The sequence below is a fragment of the Scophthalmus maximus genome, chromosome 18 (assembly GCF_022379125.1).
Source record: "Scophthalmus maximus strain ysfricsl-2021 chromosome 18, ASM2237912v1, whole genome shotgun sequence".
Classification (NCBI taxonomy): domain Eukaryota; kingdom Metazoa; phylum Chordata; class Actinopteri; order Pleuronectiformes; family Scophthalmidae; genus Scophthalmus; species Scophthalmus maximus.
The window spans coordinates 525,004-551,606 of NC_061532.1; the positions used below are offsets into that span (position 1 = coordinate 525,004).

Consider the following 26,603-nt stretch of genomic DNA (forward strand, 5'->3'; position numbering starts at 1 on the left):
ATATATATCTTTGCCGTTTGCTTCACTAATGAAGGCTTTTTAATATTTCCACATCCTGAGTGCCTTGGTATATTTATTTATTTATTTTTTCTCAAATAGAACAGTATTTTGTTCTCAGTTATTGGTGTTTGATTTCTAATTCTTAGGACTGGTTCCAGTGAATCACAGCAGTGTAAACAGTGTGAGCAGAGGCCTGGAAGGGGAGGGCTGCGTGGAAAAACAGAGATCAGTCTGGTCCGGCTGTTAGCTTTTCCACTGGCTGGCCCACTGGTCATTGTGTGAAAGCACACTGAGGACTGGAAGCCTGCCAGCTGAAGACAGCAGAGGATACAGGTTATTAAAGTAAAATACCAGCCCCATAGACTATGGATGAAGAAGAATGCTTTCTACAGGTGAAATGTTAGAAATAGTAGCAGTATTAATACTGGTGGGAAGGGCTCTCCTCCTGAGTTGTGGATTCTGTCAGTGGGACACTCAAGGCCTCTCACCCTGTGTGTGTGTGTGTGTGTGTGTGTGTGTGTGTGTGTGTGTGTGTGTGTGTGTGTGTGTGTCTATGTTGATCCAGAGATGTGGGATGACTCCGGATCAGAGTCCCCCTGTAAAAACACTGAAGGGAAACTGGCTCTGGTGGGTGGAGGTGCCCGTCTCTCTCTCTTGTCTGTTCCTCTCCCAGTCTTTCCTCCAGATTGTGTGAGCCAACGACCGGAGAGGAAAATCAAATGTGCTCTGTTGTCCTTCCTGTCTTTCCTCAGCTCATTTGTCTGCTTCCCAGTATTGTTTGCTGCCATCCAGCAGACGTACGAGGGCAGCAGCTCTGGTGTGGAGCAATGAACAGAGGGTTTATTTAAAGATTATATGACTGGTCATTTAATGGAAGTGACGCTGAGTGACTCATGTGGGACTGTTCTGGTTTGCCTACCAGGTGTCAACTAAGTTTTGAAAGATCTATCACCATTTTTTTCCAATGGTGACAGATTTGCTAAACAACATGGTATAAGAACAATGAGAAACACTGTAATCTGAGACAGATTTAACAAGCATGCAGTTTTAAGAATAATGACATTTGTTCCCATGCGTTTAGTTTGTGAATGATTGTGCTGGTTTCACACCAAATATATATTTGAATGAGGTAGAATATACAAGTGTAGTGTGTAATAATAAAAACAATAATAGTGATGATAATATTTATTTGTATAGAAAACAATTTTTGGAAGAAACTTACAAAGTACCATGACAGCTCCTACCCCGCCTGACACCTTGTCCTAGTATGTAGACAACACCAAACTGCACTTCCCTGTCTAGTATCAACAGCTTCATGCAACACACCAGTAACATCAAGCTCATGTGATATACTAGATACAATATCTGTGACCAGGCTGGTGGAGCATGAAGATTAATATTTCCTTATTTCCTTAAACAGAGTACAACATCTGTTAGTGAAGAGGATGGAGTGAGTGTCAGGGTACTTCAGACCTACACCTTCAAAACAAGGAGTGAATGATGAGAATCCAACCTTGTATCTCGGATCAGGTCAGAACCAAATCCAAAATGCCAGGTACATGTGAAACATTGGAAATGTCCGTTCTGCTTATCAGTTCCTAAATGCGAATACTCTTTATTACGACAAACAAAGGCTACACATCTGCAAGGAATGTATGCAGCTCTATGTCAGGACCTGTCTACATGACACGTCCGCACCAATAAAAGAGCGCATGCATGACAAACAAGTGAGAATGATGGAAGGAAAGGAAAATGACAGGCGGGGGGGCGGTGAAAGCATTACCAATTACCAGAGTTTATCATTTCAGCGAGGAATGCTAAATCCACGAGCCACTGCTCATCTTGTAGCTGGTCATATACTGCATCAGTCTGTGTCCTGCCTAACAACCATAATCCTATCTCAGCTCAGCCATCGCACACCAGTCTCCACCCCTCCGTTGCAGACTTTACAATCCACGACTGCGATGTTGAGGGACTGATTGAATTGAAGAAGAGAAATGCTTGTCAGTATCATTTCTCATGCTATCCTCGACTTCCCCGTTGTCTCCTCACACCTCATATTATTGTGTTCCATGTTTTTTTATCATTTCTTTCTTTACATCTCTGTTATGGATGCTCTCCTTCAGTTTAGCTCTGTGCAACAGTCTCTGCTGTTTTTCTCCTGTACATCGAAGCACCTGCTGGTTCAGTGGGGTGCAGCAGCATGGAGCCGGAGCTCAGTCGTGACCGTACTGTTTTCAAAGTCAAAGCGAAAGGATTCACCTTACTGTTATTATTGTCATATCAGAGGGCTCTATGACAGCTGCTGGGAGTTAACAAAGCTCACAGGCGCGGCAGATGACTCTCCCATCAATAAACAATCTTTCATCTTTGTCAAACATGGCTGTTTGAGCAGATGTGTCAAGTTAAATAAATATAAGGGAGAGTCCATTAATTCCAGACCCTCTGTGTGAGTGAGAGAGCAGCAACAGATACTGAACTGCAACACAGACTAAATGTTTTTTGAATTGTTTGAATGGTCTTTAAATCAGAGGGTTACGTACTTAACTCATGTACTATGACAAAGTTACATTTTTGACGTTGGTTTTAGCTTTTACAAGACGGTGTCAGAGGGATAATCCTGTTTTATTATAATAAAAAATGTAGCTACTCACCCAAGTGATAGCAGAGATCTTGGAACAGGTCTACAAACAATCAATCAAGCACACGTCAACAGTTGATCCAGATGACCTCAACCACTTTATCAGGAGATCACATTGAAAATGATAGCGCCTGAAAAGTTGCTTTTAAACAGCAAACCTACAATACATGCAATAGGTCAAAGCTGAAGCAGGAAGTGGGTTGGATGGACAAAATTATGTCAACCTGATCCATGTCGTTATTAAACATTATCATTTCTGAAAATCTACAAGATGAAGCAGATGTCGGTTTTTCAGTGTTAGTTTTGATCTTAGAATTGGCACTTTTACAGAAGAAAAAAAAGTACCACTTATATATCCGATAAATTGGGTTTTCCAAAGCTTTCTTACACACCTCATTGCCGTAATAAGGGTCATTAACATTTCACATTTTTATCAATATGTTGGACTATTGTGTTTTTGTTCATTGGGATCATTGAATAAACAAATTTTTTTAGAAATGAAACCTGGTAAAATGGTACAGTAAACATGATACAGTTCGCCACAGAATAGGGTCGCTGCATTATAGAGGTAGTAGGTAGTAGGTAGGAGTCGGTTGTCCACTAACCCGAAGGTTGGCGGTTTTCGATTCCCAGCTTTCCCTGCATGTCGTTGTGTCCTTGGTCAAGACAGTGTTTTTTACTTCTGAATTCAGATAAAACCGAGGTCATTGTACTCGGCCCTAAACAACTCAGAAAAACATTATCTGATCATATAGTTACCTTGGATGTTATAGCTTTGGCCTCCAGCTCTACTGTGAGAAACCTTGGAGTTATTTTTGACCAGGACATGTCCTTTGACTCACATAAAACAAGTGTCTTGGACAGAAAATTAGAAACACCCTACCTCAAAAGGATGCTGAAATATTAGTCCATGCATTTTCACTTCTAGACTGGACTACTGTAATTCATTACTACTATAATATCCCAATAGATCAATTGTCTCTGTAAACTCAGGACTATGGCATTTCAAGAGTGGCAAAAAACAGTAGCCGTCAGTTGTTTTTATTGAAAGAAGATTTCCATCATTTGAGCAGCTTTCTAGAAAGTTTAACTTTCCAAAAACACATTTTTATAGATTCTTGCAAATGAGACACTCATTCCAAGTTGCCAAACTTTCCCAATGTACCAGATAAAAACCCTGTGGATACTGTCCTTAGTCTAAACCTGTATAGTAAGCATTTAATATCAGACATTTATAATAAACTGGCAGGTGTAAGACAAGCCCCAATAGAGAAGATCAAAAGTGCCCCGGAGCAGGATTTAAACCTCTCGCTGACCGAGGATACATTGGACTCCATCATCAAGCTCATTGACAAAACATCTTTTTGTGCCCACCACAGCCTGTTGCAGTTTAAGGTCGTGCACCGGACTCATACGTCCAAATCAAAATTATCTTGCATCTACCCAGATATAGACCCTTGCTGTGAGGTGGGGAAGCTTCTCTTTTTGTTTTGGACATCACATGTCCCAGCTTGGATAAATTGTGGAAAGACGTCTTCCAAACTCTGTCTTTGATTGTTAGTATAGATATTGAACGGAACCCATTGTTAGCTCATTTTGGTACAACAGGTGAAGATGACAGGCGTCTAAACTCAACCAAATCACATACATTGTCATTGCTCTACTTCTGGCTAGACGTGCCATATTATTAAGATGGAGGGATGCTGCCCCGCCCACCCATGCTCAGTGGCTGAGGAACATTATGTCTTGTCTAAGCCTTGGAAAGATTCGCTACTTGACTTGACTTGACTTGACTTAATTGTATAACCTGACAGCTCTATTTTTCTCACTCTCTCTTTCTATTTTCTATCGTTAAATACTCAAGGAATATGTTTCTGGTGTTCAAATAGGATCCCAGCTGATAGGCGGGGGGTGGGGGGCGGGTTTGTATTGTTTGATCATTGAAACCAAAATGGCATTCATTGTTTACACCATATAATTCTTTGAAAAGTCAATACAAATATTTGAAATATAAACTCAGGACTACTTGTGGTTCCCAGGGTCTGTAAAAGTAGAATGGGGGGGCAGAGCCTTCAGCCACTTCTTCCCCTTTGACAAAGATTACAGTCAGAGCTGAACCATCTCTTAGTGATGCTGCTATAGGTCGAGACTGCTGGGGTGGAACTCCCATCGTGCATCTCTCACTCTCTCTCTGCCCCCATGTTTTTACATTACATGTCACTAACTGTGTTTGCTCTCTCCAAATCTCTATGATTATTATTATTATGATCATTAATATTCATAATAATAATGTAATTGCATCTGTAAGTGTCTGGATTATTATTGTCATTATAAGAATCAGTAAAGCAACTGTTTCCTCTCTCTCTCACCTCGCAAACGGTCACATAATCAGACTTATTAAAAGGATAGTTACAAAATAATTAGTTTCATTGTTTACAAAACCTTCAGATTTGCTATACAGAGTGAACATCAACAATTGATACTAATGCAGGCTGGGAACATTGCTGTTCTCTTGCATGAATAGATGGATAAGAGTCTAACTATCCTCGTAGGTCTGTGAGGCTATATGAAGACACATCTGTGCTTTGAGCTCAATGCCAATCATCAGCATGCTAACTCCAGAGAAAACTCAGGGAATCACATATACATTCATATACATCTGCCTGAATAAAATGGCATCTTAATCCCTCCAATGGATAAGATATTTTAGTCTGGACCCAACTGGTGAACAATTACTGATAACATCCATGAAGTCGTGCTACTATAGCATGGCTCAAAGAAGTATCCTTTTAGGTATGATTGAATCCAAGGCTTATCTTCTTCTGCAAAGCTGGGAGTTGGAATTTTCAAGTGGAGATAAAATCTGTGTTGTGTGTCTGGCAAGCGGAAGCAGATGGCTGTGGCGTGAGCTCGCAGTGAACTATGGTGAGCAGACTACATTATTCAAGTTCGGAAAATGTTACTACATCTTAAAGGAGGAACCATATGCTAACAAATGTATTGTAGGCATGCAGACACCTGCAAACACAAACCATATCTCTCAGTCTACTTTTAGTTTAGTGTCCTGATACACATGCTAATAGACAACATCTCTGAAAGTGTTTGTACAGGTAAGTGGTTTGTGTGGCCTGTCATTTATATATCCAGAACAGAAGGTACCTCTGGCAAACTTTTGGATGGTTCTGATAGTGTCTAGCCCCGCTTGATTTTTTCCCACTGCACTACATAGAAAGGTGAACAATTATTTCTAGTCTCAAACATGACTTCCTCACTATGTACAGAATGAAGCCAAAATAGCAGCAAATAACTAATCGGAGCACAAACATGAACACTTGAACAAACACCCATGTGATAATAACTACCTTAAATAACAAAACCATCTTTCAGAAAAATGTATTTTAACACGTACTTTGACGTTGCTTGATGCATGTCCCATCTGCTAACATGAAGGAGGTTGGGTTTAGACCTTTACTGCAGCCAGTCACCCGTCACCAGTCACTTCAATTCAGGGAGCTGTCATGTCTTCCGTCCTTATATAGGAGTCGATGGTGTCAAATCACAGCAAGAGGCTGCCGCCTGGATGTTCGTGGTTTACCTCCCTGCACCTGATTCACTGACCTGAGACCACAGCATGTGTTCATACTGAGCCTGATTGATTAGACCCGTTCTTATAGAAGAATAGCCCCACTAATGAATCTCTATAGACTTGATGACAAATACTTTGCATTTCCCATAACAAAAACAGCAGGAAATATTGGATAGCATAAGAATCAAGGTAACCCAGTCCAGGAACGATAAAGGAAAATAAGGCTCATCTCAGCAGAACCAAAGCAGCTCAGTGCCACACTGCCCTGTGGCTATCTCTTGCTGGAGCTGTAGAGGAAATGCATGTGAATGCAGCTTGGCTTGGCACAAGCTGACCAACACAGGCCTATGGGAAAACCCTATTAGATAATATTGATAAACTGTTGATTTCCAACCAGCACACAGACTGCATGTTTGTTGACCCATCAGACTTGTCTCTGCAAAAAATTACATGGTAAGTGAAATGATCAAAACTACAAAAATAAGACCCAAGATATAGTAAAAAAAAGATCAGCACTCTGGTTAAGAGTGTCACCTCCTGGTTTCTTTGTAGTCTGACTGAAACAGCGTTTGAAGCAGGAGAACATCAGAGGGCGTTGCTTTCCAACAGAGTAGCAGAGTGTTCTGTCCTTCCTGGTATTATTGTCAGTGCTGAGCAAATGGATGGTGGGGGGCTTGGGAACCATCGACTAGATTTGTTCTCTGCCATTGTTCGTCTTCAGGATGTCCTTCAGGAACGTTACAGCAGAGGTCAGGGGAGCAGCTCTGTGTTACCGTCTGGAGGGAAGCCAGCAGGGCCCAACTCCTCTGATGTCCCTGGAAGACCACAAAACAAGCTGTGTTTGTTCCACTGGGATACAAACTGTTGATGTAGAGAGAGAGAGAGAGGGAGAGAGAGTGTGTGTGTGGGGGGGGCTTTTGAAGGTTTTGGAACCCTTGTCCCTATGATGGCAAGTTCACATTCATTGATCAACTAAAACTGAGCAGACAATAAAAAAGTAGACTTCATGACTTCATGAATAGTTTCATCATATTGACATGATGGCAATCAGCCAAACATCTAGTTAAGCAGTACAGAACAAACCATGGATATAGTAGGTTGTAATTAATGTAGCATTAAAGAACATAGCTGAGTTAAGTAATTTGTTTTTTGAATTATTTCATTGAATTGTGCATTGGAAATAGCCATTCAGAGGTAAAGCTGCAGTGCAGGCAGAGGTCAAGCTCATCTAGGCTATGAGAACGTAGCTAAGCTTGCTTTAACTCCCTGAAGGCATTGTGGAGGCAACACCAGCTGGCCACATTTAACAGGCTGACTAAATTCATCATAGAAAAACTTTTCCAATGGTTTATCTCATTGGAAGAGGGAAGGAGTAATGGAAATATGTTGAAGCAAGACCCAAAATGCAGGTTAGGCAAAATAGGAGTATTTAATGGAGAGTAACAAAATCGACTTCCACTCTTTAAAGGAGAAAATAAACTGAGCAGACGAACCAACGACAACAATGGGAGGCACAAGGACTTTATACAGAGGGACATATAGAACACAGGTGAGACACATTAGGAACAAGTGAAGACAATCACAGGGAAACACAGGGAAAATGTTGTGACCAAAGAGGCACAGGACAAAGGAACTGAATGCAAAATAAAACAGGAAATACCTAACTGAAGATGACACACACAAGGAAGGTTATCAAATAAATCATAAACAATAAAGTTCACCAGAGTCTTAACAAAGGTCCACAAGAGGTCTTGGACAACGAGTAGGTTACAAAATAGTTTTTTGCAGTTGGGGTGGACTGACGCCACTGAGAGTAAAGATAAAGGTGCGTTTACATCGGGTGCAAAGCGAATTTTCGCGTTGCTGTGCTCGCACGAGTTTGGTCGCAAGCAAACATTTGTGCTTATTTTTGTGAGTCCCGCGAAAGTTTGCCCGTTCAATCCCTTCCACTTTCTCCGACAAACCTTATCTGAACAAACACACGCAGACAAAGACACACACGCAGGTAAACATGAACTGTTGAAGGAAAAAAAGGCAGGTGGGAGTTTCGCTGGGGAAGCTACACAAAGTGGTTGTGCTAACTGGGCCTAAAGCTAGCGTCAAACTTCCTTGTTGACTTTGTGCCGAGCCCTCTCCTTCTTCAACCGGTCACGACACAAATATCAACCTGGTCGGGCTGCTCACACACAGCGACAGTAGTGATCCTCCATTCATGAAACAATGACAGGACGTCTGACGACAGGTGACGGAGGGAGGATTTCAACGCTCATTGGCTATCGCGTCACGAATATGTCGCCCAAATTTTCAGTTCAAATATTTCAACTAGAGCGATGGACACACTGCGAATCTAATCACACCATTCCTGTCGCCTGAGTCATTACCGCAAAATTTGCTATTTGCCTCTTTTCATTGACTTTTTAAGTGATCTACCCGCACGAGGAATTCAGATCGCATCCGGTGTGAACGCACCATAAGAGAGAAAGCGAAAGAGAGAGGGAGAGACATACAAAGGGCTGACAGACAAAGGAAAAAGATGGCATTTTTCACTGGCTGTTAAACTGTATGCATGGCTATATTTTATTCTTCAGTCTTTGTTGTTTGTATGTGTTGTCGTCGGTCACAAAGCAGTTACAAAGCTGACAGAAGTGTCCTACTGATCCCAACACAAGTGTTTCACACTGTATGTAGCAGATTTTTATTAGAACAGCAACAGCGATTGTTGGAGTTGGGATTTTTATGGATTTCCTCAGTGGATTGACCACTCAGACAAAACTCCTACATAGAGTTTAGAGTCCAAATTAAAACCAGTCATGGTTGGAAACATCTGCCCCCAGTGTTATTTTCTCTACTCTCTGTTCCCTGTTAATGGAGCCCTTTGGAGAGATATTGTCTCAAAATGGTAACAAATGTGTATCACATGACCTACAAGTGAAAAATACCAAGTTTGTGCATAACTTTGGGTAGTCGCAAAAGTGTGTTCAAATACTGAACAATTAGTGCACAACACTCTATCACACATCATTCATACACTGCTGGCACAGCTGGCAAGGGGAATTTAGGGTTAAGAGTCTTGGCCAAGGAAACATCAGCATGCAGACTGGAGTATACGGGGATTGAACCACTGACCTTCTGGTTAATGGACAACCCTCTTTATGTCCAGAGCCAAAGCTGCCGCTGTGTATTTTCATAGAAAAGGGAGTTTGGAAGGTAATTACATGAAGAAGGAACCCATGACAGCATTTAGTGTTCTCAGGCAAGGCGTGGAGGAGTTCTGAATGTGACCAGGCAACCCAAAGAATGTCAACACACACATATAGGCTCACTTGCTCTGTGAGCCGACACACTACCGTCAAGTGAAGTTGTGTGTCTAGGCTCACAGTCTTCTTGCTCGTCCAGCTTTGTTTTTCAGTCTACAGCGAAACAGTGCGATCAGCTCTGTGCTGTATTATCATCCAGCCTGAGAGCAGTAATTATCTCAGTGTGTGGATGTGAGCAAACATCAAACCCTCATTTAGTGACTGGCTGACTGCTGAGATCGCACTGTAAATAATGATATTTCTCATTGGATATCCTCACAACCCTATGTTGTGACCAACTCTCTATTCTTCAGCTGTAAGTGGCAATTAAATTATTCACATAATTACTATCATCTTCAGACGGGTAGGACGACAATAACAGACAATGAATGAGAAAGCTGAGATTCTGTCTTTCACATCAAGCCTGAAACCAATCTAAAACCACTTGGGTGGCGCTTGGAAAATGCTTAAATTTAAGCCTCCATATCTCTCTCTAACCCTAACCATATCTAAAATCTCATCATTTTATTCACAATAATTTGTCAAAATAATTTCATAGTATGTTTGTTGCTGTCTGAGACGTGAAAAGAAGCAGGACTGTCCACTTGACTATGCACAACATATTGTTCTTTGTTTTTGCTTCCTTACCATGACAATCACAATAATCACAATCTGTAATTAAAATCAGAAAACAGCCTTATCAGGTTCTACAGGATTAGGAAGACTCAAGTTTGACAGCTGCTAGTGTCAGCTGATGGTTGGTAGAGGGAATCTACTAACCTGAATGGTGGTTTGATCCCCTGCTTGTCCTCACTAAATTGCCCCTGAATATGTATAAATTAGGTATTTAACTTTGTCTCTTACAGATGTAAAAAGCTATCACCGGACTGAAAGTAGAATTGCACTCAGTGGAGCACATACCTCCGCCAAGGCCCAACATTAAATTCAATTAAATTCAGTTTTATTTGTATAGTGCCAAACCACAATATATATTATCTCTAGGCACCTTACAAATTGAACAGTTCCCTACAATCAGTAAGTACTTGGCGACGTAGAGAGAAAACCTCCTTTTTAACAGGAAGAAACCTCGAGCAGAACTGGACTGGAGTGTGCGCGGCCATCTGCCTCTACTGCTCAGGGTTAGAGGAGAGAAATGGGGGAGAAAGGAGAGGTTGTTGCAAAGGAGGGCAGAGAACAGAAAGAGAGAGGCCAGGAACTGTTCTGTAACCATTGTTTTTAAGCTCTGTCAGACTTATTCTTATAATGACAATAATAATAGTGAGCTGGTTCCACAGGAGAGGAGCCTGGTGGCTAAAAGCTCTGCTTCCCATTTTACTTTTACAGACTCTGGGAACCACAAGTAGTCCTGAGTTTACAGAGCGGAGTGATCTATTGGGATAATATGGAACTATGAGCTCTGTAAGTTATGATGGAGCTTGATTATTAAGGACAAGTTCCTGTCAGAACTCGTGCTGCAGCATTTTGGATTAACTGGAGGCTTTTCACAGACTTATTGGAACATCAGTGGCCCAGTCTAGAAGTAACAAATGCATGGACCAGTTTTTAGTCATCCGTTTAAGATAGGATGTTTCTAATTTCTTAATATTGCACAGTGGGAGAAAACGCTTATAATAATAACTATAGTAACTAATATTTGTATAGCACATTTCAAGGGACCCAAGGACGCTTTACATTTCACACACAATAATAATAATAAATTTCACTTATAGAGCACTTTTCATTGCTAAAAGCAATCTCAAAGTGCTAAAACACTGTTTTGTAACACACACACACACACACACACACACACACACACACACACACACACACACACACATCATGAGGGATTGTAGACTCTGTCCCAAAAAGACTGCAGTCTGTTGTGGGGTATGGAAAGCAAACCCCTGTCCCCGAACTGCAGATTCCGGGATGGAGAAGGTCCAGTAGGTACTGGGGGGCAAGGGCATGGAGGGATTTATAGGTGAGGAGGATGATTTTGTATGTGATGCAGTACTTGACCGGGAGCCAGTGAAGATGAGTAAGGGTGGGGGTGGTGTGGTGCCGGGGCTGGGGTGAGTGAGAACCCTGGCAGGTGAGTTCTGCACATGTTGGAGCCTGTCCAGGGTTTTTGCTGGGTTCCCCAAAAACAGGACACCATTGCAATTGTCCAAGCTGGATGTGATGAAGGCATGAATGAGTGTCTCTGCCAGTCAGAGAGTGAAGGCCGGAGTCTGGAGATGTTCTCAAGGTGGTAGAAGGCAGATTTGGTGATTAGTTTGGCATGTGAATGGAATGAGAGGATAGAGTCCAGGATGACACTCAGGCTGCGGACTTCTGGGGACGGGGAGATGGAGCAGCCATCCATCTTGAGGATGAGCTCTCCAACCCTCTAGAGCAGTGGCTTGGGGGCTACAAACATGAGCTCTGTTTTGCTGCTGTTGAGTTTGAATAGGTAAGATGACATCCAGGTTTGTTTTCAATCAGGCAGTTGACAAGTGACAGAGGGGTAATAGAGTCTTGTGATGGATGGTGTCAAGTGCAGCCAAGGGCTCGGGAAGGTGGGTGCTGAGGGTGCTGCAGCAACCCCTAGCGACAAGGGCGGAACAGACAGTAATTTTTCATCACGTCGTCAGCCTCAAATAGACATTTGTAAATTGAGTAAAGCCTGTAATGTGAACATTGTATACCCTTGATTAATGCTCAGTTTTTTTGAATGTCTCAAGCACAAATATTTGGAAGGGGATTTAATACTTGCATATTTTGTTTTGTTGTGCACAGCATGTGTAACGATGGTCAGCCAGTGCTGTGTAGTGTGTACTCCTCACTTGCCAATATCTACTTCTAGTGCCTGTGATTTACACCCTTGTTTTTTGCGTACCGGGACTTCCCGGAAGATGCCGATACTCATTCAGACTCTCTACATGTTAGATTATCTGGCCTATTCAAAGAGCACAAAGAGCTGCACACCTGTTAATTCAAAGTTCGATGAAGCTTGACTCAGTACACGGAACACTGAACCGGAGAATCAGTGTTCTTCCGGGGGAGCAGGCCCCCAAACACCCCTACAGGGTCTCACGTCCAATCCACCATACTCTCTCAAAATCCTATGGGAAACAGTAGCTTGAACGAAATGAGAGATTTCTCTTAGTTTGAACATGGTTGGAAAGATTTGGAAATAATGTAAATACACAAGTCAGACAAATGTGCAACAAAGGTCCAGTCGTTTTCAGACAAATTAATGGACAGGTTATACATTTAAATAAATATTTTATTGTGGACATCACTAATATCTCCAGGAATTTTTTAGTCTCTGTAGAAATTCATCTTTTAATACTTTATCATTTTTGCTAATACCTGCTGATATACACGCCACGTGAATAAGTACCAGCACTATTTTTTTTTCCATTTCGAGCACTGAATACAGTTCATTTAAAATGGTAAGTGTGAGCAAAGATGTTTATAGAAAACCTTGTACAAGATCCTCATTTTCCTACCATATTAGTCATTTTTAGAGTTTGAGCCAATTCAGAAAAAACAGAGCAGACACCCCAACTGCTTCTGTTAATAAACAGAGGAAACGCTCCACCCTCATACACAGTAGCTACCACCACACCTAGAGGTCGGGACCCCTTTCAGAAACCAGAGAATGTGGTCAGAATGTGGCTCATGAAGTAGAGAGGTCGCCCACAAGTCTATGATGAGCCCGCAGTTTATGAATTTGATTCAATTTTATTTGTATAGCGCCAAATCACAACATACATTGTCTCAAGGCTCTTTACATAGTGAGGTCGATATTACAATATTACAGAGAAAACCCAACAGTTCCCACAATGAGCAGCACAAATAGTAACTTTAATTAAAATCAAAGTTACCTCGTGGCACCACCCTTCAAAGGAAGGGAAATTATAGCCAATTTACTGATTCAGTCTAATTTACAATATTCTCACCATCAATCTGGAATTCTGATTAGATTATATAATAAATAAATAAATAATTACAACCAAAATCACCATATTGGTAGATAGCCGAGCTTGAAGGATTTCGAGTAAGATTTTGGCAATACTCACTCTTATGCAATATTAAATAGACCAGACTTAATATTTAGAAACATTTATTTAAAAGATTACAATTGAAACAACAATATCTAATCTGACAAATGCAAATATATACAGGTCTATGTGTGTGTGTATGAGGTCAAAGGTCTAAGAAGTACTACAAACAAGATGGCAGTTAACAAAGAAACTACAACAAAATGGTGGCATCAAAGGTGTCGGCTAAGCCACATGCTGTGCTTCATTGTTAAAGGGGCCATATTATGCTCCAGGCACCTTTTCAGCCTGCCTCCACGTATATTTGGTTATCTGGGGTGTCTGCCGGCCCACGGAGAATGAAAAGATAACAATGAGTCGTTGATTCAAGTGACGTAAGTTGACTCCTGCTACTGGGGCGACCACACCCCTAACCTGTGCAGCACCTCCCCCCTTGAAGTGAGGAAAAACAGATCGCGTCTACGCCATCATTTTCTCGCGGCTGCCGTCGGACCTCACGGCTGCCGGCTTGCGGCTGCTGGCGGACCTTGCGGCTCGCGGCGGCCGGCCTGCGGCTGCAGGCTCGCCGCTGCCGGCGGACCTCACGGCTCGTGGCTGCCGGCGAAGCTCCCACTTGCGGCTGCCGACGAAGCTCGCAGCTTGCGGCTGCCGGCGGGCTCGGCCGTCCGGGATGTCGTTAACGTTATATCGCCCAGCCCCTTGTGCTCTGTGTGTAATTATGGAGAACGTGTTCGCTGGGTCTTTACGTCGTGTATGTGCCTTGTTACGTGCGACTGTTGTCATGGCAGCGCAACGCTGTAGTTGCGCAGCAGACCCGGGGAGGAGCGAGGCGGAGCTTTGCGGAACACAAAGGGAGGGGGGGCGAGGAGTGAGCAGGAAAGCGCTGGAATCGACCATAGTCTCACAGGGCTGTTTATACAGAAAGAGGAGGGTGCTGTGTGGCTTGATCCTTGAGGTGTTTTGACATGGAATGGCAAAGACATGTAGTGCACACACCTGAAAACCAATGTAACTTGTGTAAAAGGGGGCATAATATGGGCCCTTTAAGGTAATTTGTTGCAGGACATAGGTTAAAAGAGGGTTGGGGTACAGGGTACTAATGTCAAAATCTCTTTTATATATAAATAAATAAATAAATATATATATATACAATAATTAAAAATAACACAGAGTGAACACAGTTAAACATTCCTATGATCATATAATGTGTTGCATTATGCTATGCTGTATACCCAGGTTACTTTACCAAGTTCATGTAAAAAGAAGATGGAGGTCCTTTAATTTGCTGTTCGTGTGAAAGATGCAGTTGTGCTGTGTGGTTTCAGTTTCCATGGTCTTCTTACAGAGTTGGATGCTTGACGTAAACTAGCTTGGTGACTCCTGTTACTTGGATCAGCTGGCAAGACTTTGGGTTGTAGCCACTGATATAAAAGCAGACTTACAGCCTTGGCTGGTCTTCAGGCAGGCTCTCGTGTCACTGCCTTTTGGAAGTTGTGGCAGTCTGCTTCGGGTAGGCCTTCATTAGGACAGGATCTCAGAGAGCAGAGCTCTGACATTTTGACTCTCCAAAGAGAGCAGGAGAAAGAGATCTTTACTCTTCGTAAGGGAGCAAAGAAGAAGAGAATGAACTGGGGGTTGTATTGGCCTGGTGACCCCTTGGGGTCTGGGGCACACAGTGACCAATAGTGGCTGGAGTTGGAAGGAGGTTTTACACCACAGGTGTGATAAGGTGAAGGACCATGGCAATCTGAGTTTTCTTACTTTTCCTTTGTCTTTTGTGCAAAAGCCCACATGGTCATATCCTCCATTTTATGAGGCACAACACGGTCTATATTATTGTGTGTATGACATGGAGGTACTTTTCAGGTGTGTTTTGGAGCTTCAGTTGGAATTTTATCCAACCAAAACACTGACAAATATCTAAACAGCAGTTCATCACTGTCAGTAAAGACATAGTCACTATTCACCGACAGCTGTTTGCCACACATACACACACACACACACACACACACTCCCGCTGAACCACCAATAAGCTCTCATTTTATGCACAGCTGGTTTGCTGTTTTGTGACCAGAGAACCATGTGAACGGAGCTAACGTTCCAAACTGCACTGATCAGAAGAGCGTGCACCTCAATAAACTCTACTTTTATCTTCAACTTCACTGTGATAGTAAAAAGTGAGGCATATAGTAAAAAAATATACACACTCTTTACTGGAGATGTAGAGAGTGTGAACGGAATGAGAACTGTGATGAGGAAAAGACATGACTGTTGTTCTCTGAAGCATACATATGTATGAGCAGTGGCATACACAAATGTGGCCTTATTTTTGTAAGTGCAGAACTTTTTTATATGATAAATCACCCAAGGAAATGCAACTTGGATCGCAACTTGATGGTTTTACCCCTAATCAACAAGGTTTATGAAGTTGGAGATCATCACCATAGTTCAGATAGCAGGTTTGTCATGTCTCAGGACACGATGGATTCTCAGTGGACTCCAACGTTTGTTAACCTGTAAACTTTCCAATGTTTAGTTCCATGTCAATGAGGTCAGGTTTGTGTGGCTGAAAGTATAAGACAGATCATACAGTCACAAAACTAAATTCAGTTATGGCCCTTATTGAACGATTTTCCTCCTAACCGAGGCAGAGATAAATGATTCAACATGATAAAAATCTGATTAAATTATTGCTGGCTGATGGTTTTTACCGAACGATTAATTTGTTCACTGGGATACAATTGCCTTTGCAGAGGCTCGTGGTAATTTTTAAGAACGCAAAAGAAAGGAAAACAGGTCATTCCAGTTCTTATGTGTTTATACAGCTTCCCTAAAATCATTTTTGGCAGCCTGAGATCTGACCTGATGTTCAGACAACAACAAAATACTATTATAAAAAATCCTAAAACAATATGTCATCTGTTATGTTAGCTTGTAATTTGTTAGTAACGATGTGACACCAAGGTGGTTTTTGATAACTGAAGTGTCCCACCGCCGCTCACACATGATGACAGGACCCACTTGGTGATGGCTGGAGAATGTTGTAATGTCACAACAGTTTCATATTCAGTCCAATAATAAATGATCGGTTTATGTGATTTTAACAGTTTCTCGTGCTGGAGAGCTGTTTGTCAAGCTGTATGTTTGAGGATTTGCAAGTGATCACATATTAATTGTGTTCCTGTGCCTTTACTTCTTCCAACATTTCACCAAATGACCTTGAAAGGCAAAGCTGATATAGAAACCGGACTGCTCACACTCAGCACATTGTTCAGTTCTGTATCACCATGCAAAATGTCTTTTGCTGAACTTTTTCAGTTAATTTTTTACTTGGAAACAGCATCAGCAGTCATGGAACAGTGTAAATGTTCACACTTTCTAATTCTGATGTAGATCAGTGAGGATTTGACACAGTGGTTCTGTGGTTTGAAATCCTTGCAGTGTAGTCATATTTATATGTGATATTCCTGTCTGCCTTCTTTTTCATTCAACAGTTCAGGTCCCGCTCTCCTACATGCTCATCTACGATCACTGGAAGAGTCATTAAGCCAGGGGCTATTTCCAGTGTTTAGTTTGGGGGTGGGGGTCTACAAAGTTCAGCGTGCAGAGCAGGATGAGCAAAAAGAGTGACTGGCTCTTCAGTATCAGGAAAGGAGGGAAGGGCATTTAAAATGGAGTAAGGGGTCCCAACATTAACTTGAAAATTTGCAAAATTAAGTTGCACTTCAAAAGAGGAGTAGACATCATCATTTACTTTTACATTTAAAACTGTAACATGTGGCTAAAGCACCTCCGCATGCACGTGGCAGAGCTCACAGAGTGAGGTTAAATCTCCAACATTAAGTCAGGTCTCCGTTAAAATGTCTTTCTTGTGGTGTAAAATTGTAATTTAAAATGATGCTCGTAGGAGCGGAATGTACAAAAGGAATATTTTTATGGAATAGAATTACTCAACTTACTCTTAGCCTCATACACCTAAGCTGGAAATGTCAAAAACCAGTTATCCTAGTCGTTGTATATCGTCCCCCTGGCCCCTACTCTGAATTTTTATCTGAATTTTCAGACTTTTTATCTGAGTCATTGCTTAGCACAGATAAGGTTATTATAGAGGGTGATTTCAACATTCATGTGGATGTTGCCAATAACGTCTTAGTTCTGCTTTCATTTCACGAATAGACACAATTGGTTTTATTCAACTTGTAAATAAACCCACTCACTGTTTTAATCAAACCCTCGACCTTGTTCTGACATACGGCAGAGACATTGACAATCTAATAATATTTCCTTAATTCACAACTGAGTCTGGTTCTGTTAGAGATTTCTTCCTGTTTAAAGGGAGGTTTCTGTCTACAGTCTCAGTGCTGCTCATTGTGGGTGCTGTTGTTTCTCTGTCATATTGTGAGGTCTCGACCTCACTGTGTAAAGAGCCTTGTAAAGAGTATGTTATGACATTTGGTGCTGAATTGAAATGAACTTAGAATAATGTGTTTCTTACAGTAACTGTTGGACCTCATGATGTGTTATTTGTATTATGTTAAAGCTCCATCTTTACAGTGAAATGTTACATCCGTCATGTATTTTTTTAACTGCAAACTGATGATGGTAGTGAGTGAACTGTATGTAGGACAGCAGAATTCAGTGTGTAGATGTAACTGTAACATCAGTGTAAACACATCACAGATGGAATGGCGGTCATCTGTCCATTTCCTGCCTCCGGGCCAAGGGTTGCTGACATGGATGACATATGTTCTGTGGGGATACACTCTATGAACAGAATATTTATTTTGTGTGTGTGTGTGTGTGTGTGTGTGTGTGTGTGTGTGTGTGTGTGTGTGTGTGTGTGTGTGAGTGAGTTTTGGGGGCGGGTGGTGTCCTTACCAGCGCCACCTATTTACATAGTGTCTGTATTTCATTTCCCCGAAAGCTAGAAGAGTCAGGCTTCACTATAAATCATCTATACTATATATATATCAGTCCCATTCCTAATTTTAGTTCTCCAGTTTCCTTTTTCTCTTTTTATTGTGTTTTTCTTCACCTGATTGACATGCATTTTCAAAAGGTTTATGTAACTTGGACACAATCAGAATCATTGATTGGCTGTCAGAATGTATTTACAGGTTTTATATCCTCTGGACTATAGAGTTGCCTTGAGATGAAGAAGGTTCAGCTCTAGGAATCAGATCAAAACCTGTCAACAGCCCATCTACTGACCAATCGGATGAAAAATCACTGAAAAATAGAGACATAATTCAGGATCAAAAAAAGCATCATTTTTATAGATCGTTTTCAAATTAATTTCTGTCATTCATTGAAAAATTCCTGACAATCATTTCAGGTCATACATCATTTTGGTTTGACTTGTTTTTTTCATCTTTCGACATTCGGCTTTCTTGTATTGTTTTTTTTATGGTAAAATTCACAGAAAATGTTTGCGGTAGGCTGTTTTCCTGCAACTCGCATTACTAATACTGTTACCTCTGGCTCTGCTACCACAACTCTCCTTGTTGACTGATGGCGGAAAGTGGAGTATGACATTGATGATTCTACCCAGTGAGGCTGTGAAGAGCAAGGTCATCCTAATGACCCATCAACTCCCTTTGGCCTAAGACTGGTTCATGTCTCCATGTTAGTGTGGCATGGCTATAAAACCCTTTTACCCTCTGATGACAGTAGCTATCTAAATGCCTGCACTGATCATCGAGTCATTCCACTGACACACAACAGTAATCAAAGTTGAACTATAATTAACTAGCCCAGAGTTAACTTCCATTCTTCCTGATGCCAACTCACTGTTCTGGTCTAAGGTGCTGATACCTGACCTATATCTTTAAAAAATCTTTAAACATCTCTGAAGAAAACATTTATGCATTTTTAAAATTAAAAGAATTGTTTAGTATTTTGATAGTTTACACCACTAAATAGCTTTCCAATTCCATCTATGTCATGTTTGTGTTAGAAGATATCAGCATCATCTGTGTATTACCATGGCAACCTTACCTTATTATTGCTGACCTGTGAGAAACACGGTATTATGAAAATAAATCAAGGATGTTCCTCTTGAAAAACGTTTAATAAGGCCTGATAATTTGCCCCTGCACTGTGCAATAGCTTATCATCACTAAGAGAACTCACCCTTCACCTCCTCTCAGTTCACTCAGTCTGATTTGTCAACAGGAAGAAATACGTCTTGCTGTGAATACACACAGCTATTTGAATCTGGGTGGGGAATGTGGATATAATCACGTAACATAGGAAACATACGTTTGCACTCAAAGACCTCAGCCCCACTCAGCTGGATTGTGTCCAGTGAATAACAATAATAACTCCCTCTGTGTTGAGCTATAATGTTTCTGTATATACTAGTTTGTTGTTTTTGGAAACTAGATTTATAATTCAGGCTACAACTTAGTATAATGTGGTATTCTCACATTTGGCGAATTCAGAGGAAGCATGTATGGATAGCCAGGGACCCAGATGAATTCTGGGAGCTCATTTCATTTTTTATCTACCAGACTCGGTCTGGATCCCCTCCATTGGGAAGTGATTACCTCCAGCAGAAACTTGCCAGTCAAATCACAACAGATTATGTGATAATGGGCGAGGTTTATACCATGACTCTTGGAAATCCAAAAATGAACCGAGAGGTCCCAGACTAATACGCATCTGAGTATTAGTTATTATCAGGCTAATGTATGAAGGTATACTGCTCAAATACAGTATTAGAAATAAATGGAAATAAAATGACTGTTTAAGCCAAAATCCTTCTCAAAAGTTTTAAAGGACAGGTTCAAATTTTTTCTACTTTCTTCTTTAAAATTAAAGGGCCCATATTATGCCCCCTTTTACACAAGTTACATTGGTTTTCAGGTGTGTGCACTACATGTCTTTGCCATTCCATGTCAAAACACCTCAAGGATAAAGCCACACAGCACCCTCCTCTTTCTGTATAAACAGCCCTGTGAGACTACGGTCGATTCCAGCGCTTTCCTGCTCACTCCTCGCCCCCCTCCCTTCGTGTTCCGCCTCGCTCCGCCTCGCTCCTCCCCGCGTCTGCTGCGCAACTACGGCGTTGCACTGCCATGACAACAGTCACACATAACAAGGCACATACACGATGTAGAGACCCAGGAGGCACAGAACACGTTCTCCATAATTACACACAGATACAAGGGGCTGGGCGATAGAACGTTAACGACATCCCGCCATGAGGTCCGCCGGCAGCCGCAAGCCGGCAGCCGCGAGAAAATTATGGCGTAGACGCGATCTGTTTTTCCGCACTTCAAGGGGGGAGGTGTTGCTCAGGTTGGGGGCGTGGTCGCCCCAGTAGCAGGAGTCAACTTACGTCACTTGACGCCCGGGCTGTGAATGGCTCATTTACAGACCGTCTGCACGATCAACCCAAACCACGGATCAACGACTCATTGTTTTCTTTTCATTCTCCGTGGGCTGGCAGACACCCCAGATAACCAAATATACGTGGAGGCAGGCTGAAAAGGTGCCTGGAGCATAATATGGCCCCTTTAAAGTGAGGTGCCCCTCCGAACACTGAAACAGTGTTTTTATGCTGTAATCATTTTTCTTCCCCTCCAAGATTCACCACCTTAACATCGTCAGGTTGTTTTATCACCATCCTTGGATAGTGCCGCACATGGACGTAGTTGCCCCTCCAACAGTTTTTTTCCACTGACTATGCTATGACATAAATAACGTTTTGCACTTCAGGGAACAGCAGAGGAACTACTGAAAAACAACAACCCAGTAATAGTGGCAACAGTGGCAGAGAAGCTGCGCTGCAGATAACCACAGCACCACCTGACACGGCTGCCAGAGAAAGGAGGCACCAAAAACCAGGACAAGCGCTCCCAATAGTCCTATTAGCCTATATGTTTTGACCTTGAACAATAAAGTAATCTACCTAAGACTCCAAATAACCTTCTCTGAAATTAGAAATTGCTGTTTTTTTATGTTACGGGTACCGGGTTGCGGCACCCGACAGCTGTATGTATAACTGAAACAGAAGAAGAGAAAGGATGACATGGGAGACGTGGCCTGTCTTCACTGTATCGAAAAGTTATGGTAATGTTAACATTATTCATTTTATGTTTAACCAGTATTATGTCACTGTATAACTGTCTCTCCAGACATATTTCAATGTTCATAAAACATATACTGCAAAATAAAATATCAACCTAAAATAAACACATTTTGTCACAGTATCTCCTTCATGTCTCTATTTAATCTTCCAAATCAACATCTCAACCCATGTGGCCACACAGACCACCTGTGTTATGCTCCACCTAGCAAACAGACCACTGTAGAATCGCAGCCAGCCAGCACACAGGACAATCAGAATTTGTCTAGTGGTATCCACCTCAGCCCTGCATGACTGTTTTGAGAACACATACTGGAATTTGAACAACAGACAGTTACCTATGACCAGTAGCTGTGTGTAGAGTAGCTGAGCTACTACACCTGTGGAGTGGCATGTTGATGTGGTGGTTCTCATTTTCAAAAATGTAATTGGAGGGTGTGCTCCAATTATCATGGGCATCACACTGCTAAGACTAACATGCAGGGTTTATTCCAGTGTGGATTCGGGAAAAGCAGCGCAGATTATGTTCTGGTAGTGGAACAGTGGATGAGCTCTTTATACTTGTGGGGTTGCTGAGGGGGTCATGGGAGTTTGACTATCCAGTCTACTGTGTTGTGTTTTGTGAAATTGGAAAAGGCTCATGACTATGTCCCCCTGGGAATTATGTGGGGGATAATGCAGTAAGGGGTACTGTACCTGGGACATTGTCACGAGCCATCCAGTCCGTGTGGAGAAAAAGTGAGATCTGTGTCCTTATTTGGAACACAAAGTTAAACACATTTTCTGTGGGTGTTAGACTCAGGATCTCAAGGCACAGATGGGAGGACGTAGGTGTGTGGTTTGGAAACATGAGAATGTTTGGTTTCATTCGACTAGTACCTTCAGTGTGGACATGGACGGTTTGCAGCCGAGTGTGAGGCAGCTGGGATAAGACTCTGTATTTTCATTGCCAGAAAATGGTGTGTTGCTCCCTCCAGTTTAGGGATGGATCTGGCCCCAGGTGCCAGACTTTAAGTATCTCAGGATTCTAGCTCAGAAGTGATGGAGCGATTACATTAATTTAATTTCATAATGTGGATGTTCAACCAGGCTGTTATTGTGAAGAGGGCGATAAAAGATGAAGCATTTCATTTGCAAGAAGATTCCAACCCTCACTTAGAGTCATGAACTCTGGGTCGTGACCAGAGTCGCTTTGGACAGATTGCGTCTGCTAAATGAATGTAATGTAATGTAATGTAATAAATCCAGTTGATTTAATACGTGCTGATTGGCAGGGAATCAGCACATTACTGATTACATGATCAGTAAAGATGATAGCATAAATACTTTACAGAATATAAGGAAATCTGTTTACATACACAAACTTGACGGACCTATCAGGTCCAACTCTGACCTCTTATGTGTACATAACTACCACTACATCTGGGGTCTTTAAAACTACCACATACAACGTAATAAGGTGTGTCAAAAAGGACATAGTTCGTTGAATGAGTTCGAGGACAGGCTCTATTTAAAGCTCCACAAGATAACTTTTTCCACTGTCAAAAGTTAAACAAATTTTTTCAGAAAGCACTTCATAATGATGTTTAATCAGTTGAATCCTAGACATCTGGACCTCATGCAAGAACATCACAAATATCTCTTGCATTTGTTTATACGGTACATCAGATTTAGCAAACTTTAATTTAAATAATAACCCAATAATACCATATAAGGCTTCGCTTCCTGCCCCATTGTGTCCATTCATGACAACTGCATCAAAGGATAAAAAGAATTTTACGAGATCGGACACTTTTTAGCAGCGTCAAAAGAAGAATAAAGTGACTAAAGCAGAGCTGTTAATGCTGTGTCACCTGTGAGTCGCACTGAAATAAAGAGGAAATGGTTACAAAAATGGCTTAAATGAAAATGGCTTAAAAAATTGATGACAAGGGGAACCTTATATGGATGAAAAATTGCAGTTCATGCCATAATGATGTTGCGCTGGCATGTTTTCTGATGGTGCTGGATCAGCACATCTTTATTCATTGCAATGTTATACAATATGCAGCATGCTTAAAATTATTTGACATGCCTTCGCAAGCGTGTAGAGCAGCTTAGCACCAGCTGTGTTAAGGCACAACCATCTGGCCTTCACAACACCAACAGTGAGCTCTACCTATGTAGAGACTCAAACCAATATTATAATATATTATTATTATTATATTATTATATAATATAATTCCAATATTATGTTCCAGTTTCTGTTATAAAAATGTGTGATTGATTATGTGTGTGGTTGTGTATGGATTTAAATCATATCCATGATAATTGGAAACAATTCATTCAATATATTCATGGTTCTGAGAACACACCTCTCTACCCTTGGAAGAGCCCTCGGCGAGTGTGAGGCAGGGAGAGCAGCAGCATGCAAGGCCGTCTTCCCTGGTCTTCCATGCGCTGCTTGGAAATGCCAGCAGGAGGATTGAATGCTGTTCTATTGTCTTTTTGTTAGGTTTTGGAACGTTATTTGGTAGAATGTGCTATAACCTCTTGTATCAACTTTTTTGCCTTATGATATTGTTTCAGAAACGTAAAGTCAAGAATTTTTGATGGAAACATAATGTCGATTTTATTTACAATGTAACACGTGTCTAATGGCTTTCCCTACCTTGTTTGTGTATTCAGCTGAGTGTTCCTGAATGAAGCCTTCGCTGTGTCCTCACTGTTTGAAACATTCCAGAGGAGAGTGGAGGTTAAGCAGGAAGCAAAGGTCAGAGCTCCATCACATTACTCTATATGGCAGGTGTACATTTCATCACACACACACACACACACACACACACACACATCATTGCATCTAAAAGTGTCAGTATTATTATTGTAATCATTAGAAATAGTCTGATGGAGCTTAATGCAATGGTTATGCAACTGCTCACTTGTAAAGTGCCTTGAGATAATGTATGTTGTTATTTGGCACGATACAAATGAAATTGAATTGTATATAATGTTGGTTCTGTCTCTTTTGAAGAACAGTTTCAACTTGCCAGCTGCTCTTTTAGCAATATTTTCTCCCTAGCTCTTCATTGCATTAATGGATGTGTTACAAAATTTTCACATAGTTACTAAATTTTCAGAGGTACAAACGTAAATGGAAAATAAACTGAAAATCATTTTCATGGCTTGTTTCCTCTTTAATACATGACTAATATTATTAAACATCCAAGTCTGGAGATTATTCGCATGGATTCTTTTTTGCTTAAGGGTGGGGTAGGCGATTTTTGTGAGAAGCACTTTCTGTCATATTACTTGAAACTCTTGTAACATACCAATAGCGATGAATACATTGAATGAGCTGACACTGAAACGAAAAAAATCCTTCATCTGTGGCCATGTCATGAGTCCTGTACAAAATTCACCTTCTTCATTGTGTAATACATACTAACAGAAGAAAAGGTCAGAAAGCTACAAGGTGCTACAGCTATTTCATCGTCACACTATGGCTGAAATGCGCTGAAGTTTAAAAATATAAACTCAAAACAAACTTTGGCTAACCTTGTTTATGTTTTAGCTTAGCCTGCAGTAACTTGTTGCTAGCTACCTAGCAACAACTTACTGCATCAGAACTCTATTTTTAATGATATTTCCCAACACTGACGACACCCAACCCATGTTCATTGTTAACGTTTACATTATGATAACGTCCGGTGTTTTCTTACTTGTGAATGACCCACGAACAGGCAGTTAGCGTCGTTGTGCTCCGCTCCTGCTTCCTCCTCCGAAGCAGTCAGACTCAGACTGAGGCAGCAGTGTGCGTTCATGTGTTGTGGGGGGAGGGGCTTTGGACAGGAATCGGGGACATTTCGGGCGAAGCCGCTGGGACATTGCTGCCGATTTTCGAAATCGCCTCAAAAATCTATTTGAGACAACAAATGGGTATTTAGGATACTTACGGATTTATTATATGAAATAATTCAAGAAGGCCCACAGATACCTTGTTTGCACATGAAAATAATACACATTTTCCTATTGAAAACAATACATTTCAAGTAGAAGAAAGTGCAACAACTAACCAAAAAGCAATTGTACTCTTCATACAACTATTACAGCAATAATAACATACTCCATTCGAATCTCTGTCTTATTTATTAATTATATATTTGAAAGAATGCAGGTTATAGCTAAGCTATAGTCCAAAATACCAAAAAGAATAGAGAACTGTGACAAATCATAAGTGCGACAGAGAACATTTCAAACAACAATAAACCACAATAATCACATATTGCGTTTGAATATCTATTCACACATTTGTGGTTTGTGGTGATCAGGATCTAGTGTGATAGGGATGGGAACAAAGAAGACAGAGAGGGGGCAGGAGGGAGTGACTTTGTGACCTGCAATATACGAATGATTGAGTGTCGAAAAGGAAGGGCTACTTACATTTTCACTTGCTGGTTTACACCTGACACCTTTTAGCCTTTACCAGCCTGTCGACATCGGGGACCAGTTTCTGGGCTGTTGCGTTTTTCATTACGTCATTTAAACATCCGTGTGTCAGCCGATTGCGCACTTTGGACTTGTTAATGTTCATACCGAGAAAGCCTGCTCGCATAGATATGTTGTACAAAACATACAAATATCTTTGATGCAAAGGTTGTAATTTTCGTGTAATTTGGTGTCAGACATTGATAAAAGGATTCCAAACCAACAGATGTGAATGTATCCCTCAACAGTGCGCTATACCTCTGTTCGATCAGCTCCATTTGGAGATCCTCTGGCATGACTGATGCAAGGTTCTTCTCCAAGATGAGTAAGATAGTGTTACTATTGTTAAGCTCACTTATAAGCCTGGACAGTATGTTCTTGGGGAAGTGAACTGGGTTTTGTTGGGATAGCTGCGCCTTCCAAAGAGCCAACTTCATTTGGAAAGCGTGAATGCTGTCATAGTACTGACGTAGTG

At 41.4% G+C, this 26,603-nt stretch overlaps 1 long non-coding RNA gene across 1 annotated transcript; it reads right to left on the reverse strand.

The window, feature by feature from the left end:
* Positions 1-3,684: 3,684 nt before the first annotated feature.
* Positions 3,685-25,430, reverse strand: LOC118290343. The gene is made up of 3 exons (XR_004786395.2): positions 25,363-25,430; positions 24,315-24,368; positions 3,685-7,042 (listed from the first exon to the last, which is right to left on the reverse strand). It is a non-coding gene; the product is annotated as an uncharacterized LOC118290343 (long non-coding RNA).
* Positions 25,431-26,603: the final 1,173 nt, after the last annotated feature.